The 12,123-nt window shown below is 37.4% G+C and overlaps 1 protein-coding gene across 1 annotated transcript in view; it reads left to right on the top strand.

Annotated features, from left to right (window-relative positions):
• The window catches only part of LOC148087848 (bone morphogenetic protein receptor type-1B-like), a 63,554-nt gene that overhangs the window by 29,058 nt on the left and 22,373 nt on the right, over positions 1 to 12,123 (top strand). The gene's annotated exons all lie outside the window — the stretch shown is intronic.

Raw genomic sequence — 12,123 nt, 5'->3', positions numbered from 1 at the left:
TCGCGGCTGTGAAGAGCTGCCACTACTGTTCCTCCACCGCAGAGTAATTCATGTGCACCATGAGCCGGGAGCTTTTTTTTCCCCTCCGGGGTTTTGTTTTGATGTGCTCCACTGCAGGCGGATGAATGGCCACATGAAGAGCCCCCGGGGGGGGAAGGAAGGGACCTTTGGACATGTTAAAGGACACCTGTGGGGCTTCAGGGGCCTCTTCATGATGGACAAGGTTCCGCTTCAGGTGGCAGTAATTCCTTTAAACCCTGGGGGAAGGTGTGTCTGGCCGGAGATGTTTTCATACTTGTGAAATAATACTTTCGGAGCGATGTGTGGGAGCACGTTGGCTGAATTTCAAAACCTTTATTGTAACGAAAGCAAAAACAAAGCTTAGGAAATAGATGAATAAAAAGTTAATTAAACATTTTTTCTGCCGTTAATCCTAAATAAATAAACGGTAAAATATCCTGTTCTTGTTCTAAAATATTAATTTTTTAAAGGTCAAATTATTCCAGCTATAAGTTTCCTGCATGGTTGTGTTTATGATAATATCTCTGAGCCTGTAATTGCTGGTAATACAATCACGCAGATTGTGACCCAAAACTAATGATCATGTAAAAACGATAACCATCTAAAGACTGTGTGTGTAAGTGTGTGTGTGTGTTAGTGTGTGTGTGTGTTATTCCCTTATCATCTGGTCATCGGTCCTCAAACAAACGTGGACCTGTTGTAGCTTTAGCTAACGGCAACAGTCGCTTGAGTGCGTGTGGTTTAGTGAGACACAATACTGAACAGGAGTTGTGTACTTGGATTTTAAGATCGAATGGATGATATATATGAACAAAAAGAAAGATTTTAACACCACAAAATCTATTTTAATACTAAAATTTATGTAGGACAACACAATTTTTATCACCTCATATTCCGCGCCACGCAAGCTAGCTATTTAAACATAAAAAAAGAGGTTTAGTTGTGCGTTTGTATCTACAATTCTTTTTCTTAAAACTTTTCTGTCCGCGACACAATCTTCCACACAACCCACCCTGGTGCGACCTCAGCAGACGTCCTCCACATGCTAGCAAACGCACAAGAGAAGTATGTTCCTACGTGTCAGAATCGTTAGCTCGGGGTGCAGAGGTCGGTGTCGAAGGTCAAAGTGTGGGTCTAACATTTCAGCCACAGAAGGATCCTCTGTTGGATCCTCTGAATGGACAGAGCCGACAGTATCTTCAGACGGACGGGGACAGTGGACGGAAAAAGGAGGAGGAAGACGAAACTGTCCGCACATTAATTTAAACCGATAGCGATCTTAGAGACACCGGGTTGCTCTGGGTTAATGTCCGTTGTGTGTGTTTGCAAACACACAACCCGACGCTGCCGAAGACATGAAAGAAAGTGGTGTCGCAGGTATGTCTGTGTCTCTCGCCGCACAGAGGCTCCTTGGTGGTCATATGAGAACCGGAACATTGGGATCCACACATAGTGAATGCTCTATATTTGGGAGCTGGACCGAGGCCACTGACCCTAAAAATGACCCCACACCTGCCCTTGTGTGTATGTGCGGTCTTTGTGTGTGTGTGTGTGTGTGTGTGTGTGTGTGTGTGTGTGTGTCCTTTTGTATAATTCCTGTGTTCACACACACACACACTACAACTTCTGTTTCAACAGTTTTTCCTCCTTCTCTGTGCCTCAATAACCTTTGAAACTAAAGTTCAATTATAGCAAGTTTTAAGCGTTTTCTTTATAATAAGCTTTATTTTTCTTTGAACTTAAAGGACACAAATCTTTAAATTAGTAAAGAACAAAAAATAGTTTTGCAGGTTTTCCCTCATGACTCACTCTTTGTTCGTCATTATTCAGGTTATATCAAGGATTAAAAAAAAATTGTATAAATTCTGCGTACAAGAAATCATATAATATTTTATATTATTGTAGTTTTTATGGTTTACACTTATATGTTCTTTTTTTTCGAATTGGCTTATAATAGGAAATATTCACAGTGTTTGTTTATGTTTGTGTTGCAAATAAACTTACGGCTACTAGATGGCAATCCTGCTGACTGAGGACGAGAGGATACAGTCGAATCTAGCAGCTTTTTATTATATTTTTTTGAGTATTTTGATTGTTTAAGCACTTTGTGAAGAAAAGCGCTCTATAAATATAAATGACTTGCTTACTTTTTAAAGCTGATGTTTGGAAATATTTTTGTTTTTAAATCAAATTAATGTGGTTACGACTTTGTGAAGAGTCATGTGGTCTGTAAATCCTGCAACACCTGAGACAAGTACTCGACAATACTACACATATATCCTTGTTACTACAGTATCGCAATATATGGTATCACGATGCGTATCGTATCGCCAGATTGTTGCCAATACACACCCCTTAGTAAAAAGTGATGACATCAGGAAATGGTGGGGAATCCCTGTCAACAAACGTGTGACCAAGTTCTGCATTAAGAGCTGAGAGGGTTCGGGGGTCACAGGGGTCGAGCAGGGATGTGAATGAGCGCCTGTTGTCAGGTGGCAAACAAAGCGGAGTCTATAGAAGGAGACGGATGAATAGACAAAAGGATGCGACGATAATCAAAAGATTGATATGGTGTGAAATAGACATGTTTCACAGCTTAACATTGTTTACTTGACATGTTCCGTTTTAAACAGGGTAGACAGGGGCCACATTCTGTAACTGCAGAGGGCCTTTAGGTCAAGAAACATTATGAGTGACAGGAAAGAGGAAATGTATTCACCAAAAATGTAACAATAGAAAATACCGTTAAATTCAATCAAACTATCTTCATATGAATCAACTTAACCCAGACTTGTTGAAAGTGCGACCCGGGGACCACAAGCGGCCCTTTGACTGTATTTATTAGGCCCTCATGAAGTCAAAGATAATTTAGAAACTAACCATTTCATTTTGTATTTATTTATATTATTCATTACTAGTCTCTAGCTTTGACTATATAGTATTTTTTTTATGCTTTATGTGAGTATTTATTGCTCCTCAAAAGATTTAAGTGTACTCAAAAAATATTTGGGAAAAAGGTCCTTTAATATCAAATAAAAAAGAACTTTAATGCAATATAATAATAACAACTTAAGAATATTTATCTTGATTTTATTCATTTATATTTTACTTTTTGCTCCTTTATTTTTTCTTGACGGTCCCTAACACAAACAGCCACTTTTGAAAATGTGGCCCCTGAGAAAATAAAATTTCCCACCAGTAGTTTTTAAAACTAGGTTCTCGGACCTGGACTGGTACCGTAAGGGATTGGTTGCTGTGCCGCCCATAAACACCCCCCTGCCCCCCAATTTATATGATTTCTATTCGATCGATTATTAATGTCTGGAATGTGTTTTGTTTACAAAACATATAGCATTTTAAAGTTAGATGACTCTTGAAACATCAAAACACTTATTTCACTCAAAAAATAAACCTGTAAATAAGTGAAAATAAGTTAAATTATGTGATTTGTTTATACTGTTTTTATGTGACGGTCGCTCTGTGAATATAGTGCCGACATCAACAGATGAAATAAATAAAAACCCTTGATCCAAACAATCGAAATCTTGTGCAAAAAGATGAGCTCCTCTTGTGCCTTTTCTCTCCATCTTCACTCGCTGTCCCTGCACAACATTCTGTCGACATCTCCCCCCCTACCTCCCCCTTGAACTCACCCCCCCGTCCTCCCACCCCCGTCTGCTAATTGCCACCTCGTTGTGACATGCCGGGGTTCGGGCCTCATTAATTGGTGAAGAGGAGACAGGTGGCGCCACTATATTGTTGTGTTTGTCAGTATATTGTGTTCATGTTGTGTTAGCATAGGGACATTTGTCTCCTTGTTCATGTGCATTTCTATCTCTGTGTGTGTGTGTGTGCGTGTGTGTGTGTGTGTGTGTGTGTGTGTGAGGCACCCACTTGCTTGTTAGCGGCCCAGAGACCCTTCTCACTGTAATCTCTTTGTTTATGCAGTGCGAAAAAGGCCAGGCGGGGGCATGAACTCCCCACGCTCTCATCCCAGCGCGGCGATCACCCCTTGTAGCGCCCCCAACACCCGCCTCGCTTCAATCGCTTCCATCATCTGACTCCTGCCTAACTATGTGCGACCCCCCCCCACCCGTACCCCCCCACCCCTCTTGTGTCGCCCATCCTTCCTGTCCAACTCCGTCAGCATCAAAATCATGAGCTCTATGATCTTTTTTTAAACGTATATGTTGCTTATATTTCTCAAGTTTCCTGCATTTAAAAAAAAGATTTTCACCTGAAATATATGTGATATTGGAAGATATCCGCTTCCGATTTCAACATATTCAAAACTTTGCATACGTTTTTGCTGGTCTTTGTTAGCCACAAACATGACCACCTGTTTTGAAGAGTTTACCAGTAGCATTTGCTTCTCTTAACCCTTGTGTTATCTCTTGTGTCACGCTGACCAAAATGCCCGCAAAACAAACGTGTTTGCGGTATCCCTTGTGTTGTCTCTGGGTCAAGGTGAACGACCTCCACGACTGCATATGTATTTATGGAAGGCAAGGAGGTCATTCACCTTGACCCAGAGGCAACACAAGGGATAACACAAGAATATTTGTTTTGCGGGCATTGGGTCAACTTGACCAAGAAGCAACACAAGGGGTACAACAAACACATTTGTTTTGGGGGCCTTCGGGTCACCCTGACCCAGTGAAAACTCAAGGGGTAAAGAAATAATGAAACTGAATGATGCTACTTATGTGTTAAAAAGCTATTTTTTAAGGTCAATAATGACGACAATTATATTCAGCAGTCACTTAAAATAAAATCAAATAAAGGATGACAGCTGTGAACTGTGATCCATGTAGAGGTTGCTTTTCAGCAACATATAAATATTTAAGATGTTATTAAAACATAATAACTATATGTAGTATGCAATATAGTTGTTAATGTTAAAGGAATTCGCTGTTATTAGAAAACTTTTTATAGTCTAGAAATAGGTTTTACAGACCAGAATAGGCAAAAAATCAACTCAGATCATAAGATTATCATACTCCAAACAAGCAAACAAGTCTTGCGCATTTGTTGGAAACATTTAAATTTTCTACCTTAAAACCGATTTAATACAGTGTAAAATCAGCTTGATAGATGTACAGGGAAGAAGCAAGAAATTAAGTTAAGTTTCCTAACTTACTCCTATGTTTCAAACGTTGAAGTCTTCCTCTCCAAGATGCAGTAAGTCTCCTATCATCACCATTTTTTGACGTTAATACATCATAAAGTTCTCGCCCGTCTAAAATCTTAGCGAACGAGAGGTTACGAGAGTGGAACAGACACATACTGATGAGTACAATAGAGGTCCAAGATCAATGTAACAGACTCTTAAATCAACACATAAGTTGCCCTTTAATACATTCTTCTACCCATAAACCAGTTTTTTAAAACCTGTTCTCTAGTGAAACAAGTTACTTCACTGACACAATCAAGTTGCCATTTCTAGGCATGTTAATCGTGTAAAACATGAATCAAACGGCTGATTCAAACTTTTGTTAGGTTGAGACAAAAGCAGGAGAGAATCTCACCATCAACATTTCCACTAAAACAGTGGTCAGACACAAATGTAACGCTTTAATCAGCCAACAAGAGTTTCTAATCATCGGTAATTACAGCTCGGAGGATTTTTTTCTTTTTTCCAATTACGGAAGAAAAAAATATGTTTTGACAGCCTTTTAAAACGGAGCGGTGCCTCCTCCACGACCCACTGAACTTCCGTTGAACTTGTTTGAAGAAGTGCAAAGATCTCAGCCTCCTCTGTTTTTATTTTTCACCATGCACTCGCTTTTTCAATCATGAACAACAATTTTCATTGTGTGGCTCCGAGAACACATGAAGTGGAGTTAGTGTTCCACAGTCACTCCTGACATGGATGAAGCTCCACTGCAGGAGACGACCTGAGGCACGACTACATTGTTGTGAATCCACCTGCTGCTGGTCGCCACCCGTTGTTAGTTCCTGCTGTTCTGCCCCCAGTGAGATTCGTTCCCGTCTTATCTTGTAAAAGAAGACAATCACTGACGTGACTCCCTCAAAAAGAACAAACATCCAGCACCTTCAATTATGTCCAGCAGGTTCGGATCCAGTTATTTTTTGGTCCATTCAACGCCAGTTACAGGCCAGTCATGTGTACTAAACCGTTTAATATGAGGCAGTTTTTTTTTTTAATGTCCTAGGAAAAGATCTGTTTTCATGTTGACAAGACCTCAAGATCCAACTTATCAGCGAATGGGAGTGAGAATAATTCACATTTAAACAATATATACTTTAAATTGATCAAATTCCAATTTCACTCATTTTCTACTCAACCTAAGGTCGACCAAGGGTTTTTTTTTTTAATCTGGTCCTTTTTGGAGTTATAGCCAGAAATGTATGTCCATTTTACCTTCGTAGTTCATTTTCGTTTATTCATTCATTTTCTTTGCCGCCTAATCCTTAATGAGGGTCGCCGGGGGGGCTAGAGTCTATCCCAGTTACACACACAAAGACACAACTATTCACCCAAACTCATACCTGTGGACAAATTCCTCAAGTTCCCTAACAACCTCTGTATGTTTTTGGACTGTGGGAGGAAACCAGAGTGCCCGGAGTAAACCCACACAACACCATACTGCTCGTCTGTAACGTCCATCTTGTGTTGAAGCCTCAACTTTAGGAATTTCTCTGAAAAATTAAGTCTATATATTTTAAGCCAGTTTGTAGCAGAAGATAAAAGGCTAACATGCTACACAGACGGGAAACGGCGCAAATTTTGAGTGAACTATAACTTGTTCCTAGTTATTAATTTACTTTATTTTCAATCTAAAAAGGATATAATATACATTGGGCCTTGTTTACAAGTAGGAATTGGTATCCTAATCCTAATATATGAAGTGATTCTTCTCCAATTTTTGAATAATATTAAATACATTTCAATGTGTTTCTACAGGATTACACGCAGGGTTTTGTCAGTATAACTGTAGAGCCTGTTTTTTTTCGACTTAAATACTTTTCTTTGTGTCAGTAATTTGGGGGGTAAAGAGTGCTGCAAGTCATTGTCATCACTATATATTTATAAACACGTGTTGAATGTTTTGGTGAATCAATGTGACCAAAATCTAACTTACTTTGTCTCTGCTGACTACACTTGGTTACAGATACTATACAAAGTTGTCTAATGGTGGCGCTCTTTGCAATGGTGGTCATCGTTAGCTTTTTCAAAGGTTAACTCATTTCAAACTGCAACTCTTCTGACTCACTCACATGTTTCAAATGTTTTAGTCTTCCTCTCCAAGATGCAGTAAGTCCTTCATCATGACCATATTTGGAACTTAAACTTCTTCCGTCGGAAATCCCGGCGAATGAGAGGTTACGAGAGTTGAGTCTATTATGACATATTAATGTTCTTCACTGCTCCTCCAGCTGTAATCACTCCCTGCTTTATCATCACAACCAGTTCCTTGGAGGTGGAGACTTCCAGGATTGATGACGCTTGGTGACAAACCTTTATGTTTGACCAATCACAGCAGAGTGGGTGTGGTTATGGTAAACAAGATTTAATCTCCAGAAAAAACTAAGTGTTTTCAGTGGGTGTGGCCTCAACACATTTTCTAGTGTAAATATTTTAATGATTTAAATTTAAATGAGAGTTTTGTACAAAAACACAAATACTGATGATACAATAGAGTCCAAAGTCTATTTAAGACACACTTAAATCAACACACATCAGCAAATCACTTTTAACTGTATCTCTGGATTGAATTATCTTGAATAAATATTCCAAAATAAAGTACCAAAGAGCAAAAACTATAATTATTTACTACAACCCAACCGACATGCTGGGACTCCATGTTTCCTCGTACCTTGTCCTCTCTCTGACTCCCCGGGACGTAACATGATAATGGTCCCATTAAATTCCTGGCGAATACTTGCTAAAAAGAAAAAAAAAAAGCCTGAGGGAAAAACCGTGGGATTATTTTCACAGCTACTGTAAAGTAATTGATGGTAATTGGAATATTTATGCTCTCAGGATTACAGACTACACCTATCCATGTCAGTGTTTTTACTGCCGCTGTAAAGTGATGCGGTCGCTGCTTTAACGGTGACAATGATGGCTTTTAAAAGGCGTTCCTGACCTGTCATTATGCTTTTCATTATGGTTAGGAGGGCCTGCGGTGTGTTGATCCGCACACGTGTGGAGATGCTTCCATCTTTTTTCTACACCTATCCTGTAGTGAGTGACTCAGCGATCAGTCTTTCTTTCTTCTCGCCTCCTCCCCTTTCTACCCTTCCTCGCCGAGACTTTTTTTTTTTTACTCCCCAAGAGGTCAGAGGTCAATCAAGAACAAATCGCTGCTGAGGTCAGAGGTTGACTTCTCTTTCAACACTTCAACAGTTTTTTTTTCTTTTCCACCTTTTTTACTTTGTTGATTGTCTTAAGATTCAAATGTGCTGATAAACTCACTTAAGTGCTGAAAATAAATGTCTTATGTGATGTTTGTTTTCACAACTTCGGATGATCTTGACACAAGTTTAAAACTTCCTGGTGTCCCAGTGTAGGCACTTGGAACATCACTCCATCTTGGAGTCTCAGTTATCTCCATTGATCAACCTGTTGTCTCCTTAAAGAATTTGAAACAACAACTGTGTTCCTTTTTGATTGGTTATCATTCCCTTGGTTTTAAAAAAAACGTCCCAGATCAAGAAATCCTCTTTTTCGATTTATGTACAAAAATATTCCTGAACTTCAAACAAACATCAACTCAAATAATACATAATATCCAACTTTGATTTCCTCCACACATTATACATAAAGATAATATAATAAGAGGCCCCTAATACACTTTGAATGTGTTATAGAGTTTATTGATTCAACGTATTTAGTTTACCAAAATGGCCGCCTCAGCGAACCATCACCATAACTGAATCCTCATTGGCCGCATTTACATGCACAGAATAGGCATGTAAACAACAATAACAATAATCGCTTAATTTAGTCGAATACTTTGTCCCAATATACATCCAATATATCGCACATTTCAATAAATATCGCAACCTCTTAGAAAACCCATTACAAATGTCCTCAGGACTAAAATTGATTTACAATCCGGGCAAAAAAATATCCAATAAACAAATGATTCAAAGAAGGCATTTTTAAAAGGCGAATACTTGTCCGTTTCCTTCGTAGCTGTACTTCCTCATGTTTCAGAAAAAATACACAAATACATAAAAGGTTTATATATGTTTTTCAAGGTATTCCATCAGCAAAGCAGTAGTTTTCTAGGTTTTTCTTGTATATTAGCCCAAAATACTTTACAGGAATGGTTTGCTGAGTTCCGTAAGATTATGGTCTTGTTGATGTAAAATTTGGAGTTTTCATCTAGTATATTTGAACTGTAATGTTTGATGATTGTCTTGGGAATTTTTATATATTTTTTTAACTTATGTTTTAGGATCTTTTTACCAAATATTTTATAAGCATGATGGACCGTTGTTATAAAACAACTAATGAGCAAGAAAATTAAGTACATCCTTAATCAGATTTTTAATCAGATCAGACTTGTACTTGGAGAATGTTGAGTTTGAAACATGTTATAATACTTCTCTCACTCATCTAGTCTCCCAAATCTGTTAAAATACAAAATATCCTGTTTTCTGGTCATAAGTACAGAATAGAATAAATTAAATCTATGGACGTTTAAATATGATTTTTTAACACCAAATTTTAACGCATCAAAATGAGACTTTACATTTCTAAAACAATCAAATATAAAAAAAAAATGTTCTTCTGTAATTTGAAAATTAAATGTTAAAAGAACGATATGTCAATGATTTCAACGTAAACAAATTCAGTGTAAGAATATGGTACGAACAATGCCTGGATATTGACACTGAATTTTTACACTGAATTATAAGAAATAATTTATATATATTTTTTTTTACATTTAATTTTGACATCCTTTTTATTGCAACGTTTTGTTATCACTGAATATTTTTGTACAAATCTATTCATTCACGCGTAAAAAAAAATGGTATTTGAGTTTCAATGGTTTTGGATATTTAACTTTTTATTTATTTTGATTGAGATTGTGTAAAGAAAATCCGTGTTAGAAATTAATATTCCAGGTCTGATGGTTTACATTTACTTCCGTATAAATGTATGTATCATAGGCATGACTTTTCTACTTTGAACATCGGTGGAATCACCGCCTCTTTGATTCCTTCTACCATTGAATCTTCTCTCCTGTGGTTACGTTCCATTGAAAACCAGCAGCGCTCTGCACTTCCATCTCCGCCGCTCTCTCACTTCCTCTCCCGATTCTTTCTGCCCGAGGAGCGTCGAGCCAGAAAGGATTGCTATGTAAATGCAGCAGTTAATCGGGAGTGAATGGACAAGCTTAGACCAGATTATGTTAAACTGCTTGTTAGTATAAAGACACGCTCAAGTGAATGGCGGGGGATTAACAGATGTGCTGCTGGGCCACTGAGGTGTTCCTTTAAAATGGATTTAATCCAGCGACTGACAGTTCCTTTACACATCAGGAGGAAGAAAAGTGTTGGTAAAAAGCTTGTGAGAAGTGAGCAGGGGCGACAGTTAAATACGTTGGATTGATTTAATGTACGGTGAAATGTTTTTAAGGAAGTAGAACTGATCCTCTGACGCAGTGTGAGTGGATCTTGACAGCTGAGCTAATTTGTGTTAACTAGTCCTTGTTGACAGTAAACAGATGGTTTAACAGAGGATTAGCAGATGCTAACAGATAAAACAAAAGTGACTGAAGGATGTTGTTAAAATTGATTAAAAAAAACATGTTGATTTAACATTTTAATCAGGGTTAGATCAGTACTTTCATTTTCAATTAAAATCCATGATTGTATTTCCTCGAGTGTTCATGCAGTGACTGCACTAGTAAAAAGTATATCGATGACATAAGAATATTAAATGCTTGAATTTCAATTTCCTATGTTGAAACTTTGTATGGAAATTATCCAAGCATTCTTCTTCTGCTCAATATTTCTGTATTGAAATTGCATATAATAATAATAATAATAATATAATTATTGCAGAAAAAACGTCTAAATCCATTTTTTTCAATTTGCTGCCTTTAACTTAAATATAAAAAAGTTAGTTTAATAACGAAAAAATAAATTAATCATTTTCATTATTTAATTTGTTTTTTATTAAACATGTCAATACAAACAAATTCAACCTTTTCTATAGAAATGATTGAATATATTTTAATTGAATAATTGAATTCAATGATGTAAGTAAGTAAGTAAGTAATTTGTATTTATAGAGCACTTTTCCAGACCAGGGTCACAAAGCGCTTAAACAATCAAAACATTGAAAGGTTGATTTTTTTTAATTTTAATAATTGAATTTAAATACCTACAATTTAAAAAAAATATTGAATTTAATATTTTTAATTTTTGGAATATCAAACTCTGCATAACCCCCCCCCCCAACATTTAATGTTATTTAATTAATAAATTTAAAAAAATACACGTTTAATATACAAATCATTGAATTAAATGATTCAAACAATTAAATGGTTAAAACAACAACATTGAAATGTTAAATTCGACTATTCAATATTCTAATGACATTGATAAACTTCCATAATTTAGTGACACATTTTTCATTTACAACAACTAAAATTGTGTCTAAAACTCTCCTCCTTACAAAAGCGATAAAACGGAATTTTTTGTAAACATGAAGTTTCTTTCTCATGCTGGTAATAAAACGAGGTTTAAAAAGTGAATCAATCTTCTTTTGTAGTTTGACTTTGATGCCTCCCCGCTGCTCCCCAGATCAACCTTCACGTTTTTCATCTAGTTTTTCTTTCCCATCTGAACCCGGAAGACCATCACTCTTCTCCCATTCTTTTTGTCATCCATTCTTCACTCGTCTTTCTCCTCCAGATTAACTGCTCATCCTCCGCTTTCTGACAGTTTCGGCCATTCATCATGGGCCCAGCATGAGGGTGACACTGAGGAATAATGTGTGGGTTCAGGGGGGAGCGGGAGGAGGAGGAGGCTTCCAACGCTCACAATGCCTTACAGTAACCGTCTTCAAAAAGGGAGCTCCTTCCACTCGGATCCGTGCGAGATATCACCTCCTCG

This window comes from Callionymus lyra, chromosome 1 (assembly GCF_982586985.1).
Source record: "Callionymus lyra chromosome 1, fCalLyr1.hap1.1, whole genome shotgun sequence".
Lineage (NCBI taxonomy): Eukaryota > Metazoa > Chordata > Actinopteri > Syngnathiformes > Callionymidae > Callionymus > Callionymus lyra.
The sequence above is the reverse complement of the archived record's forward strand: the minus strand, read 5'-3'. Positions and strand labels throughout refer to the sequence as shown.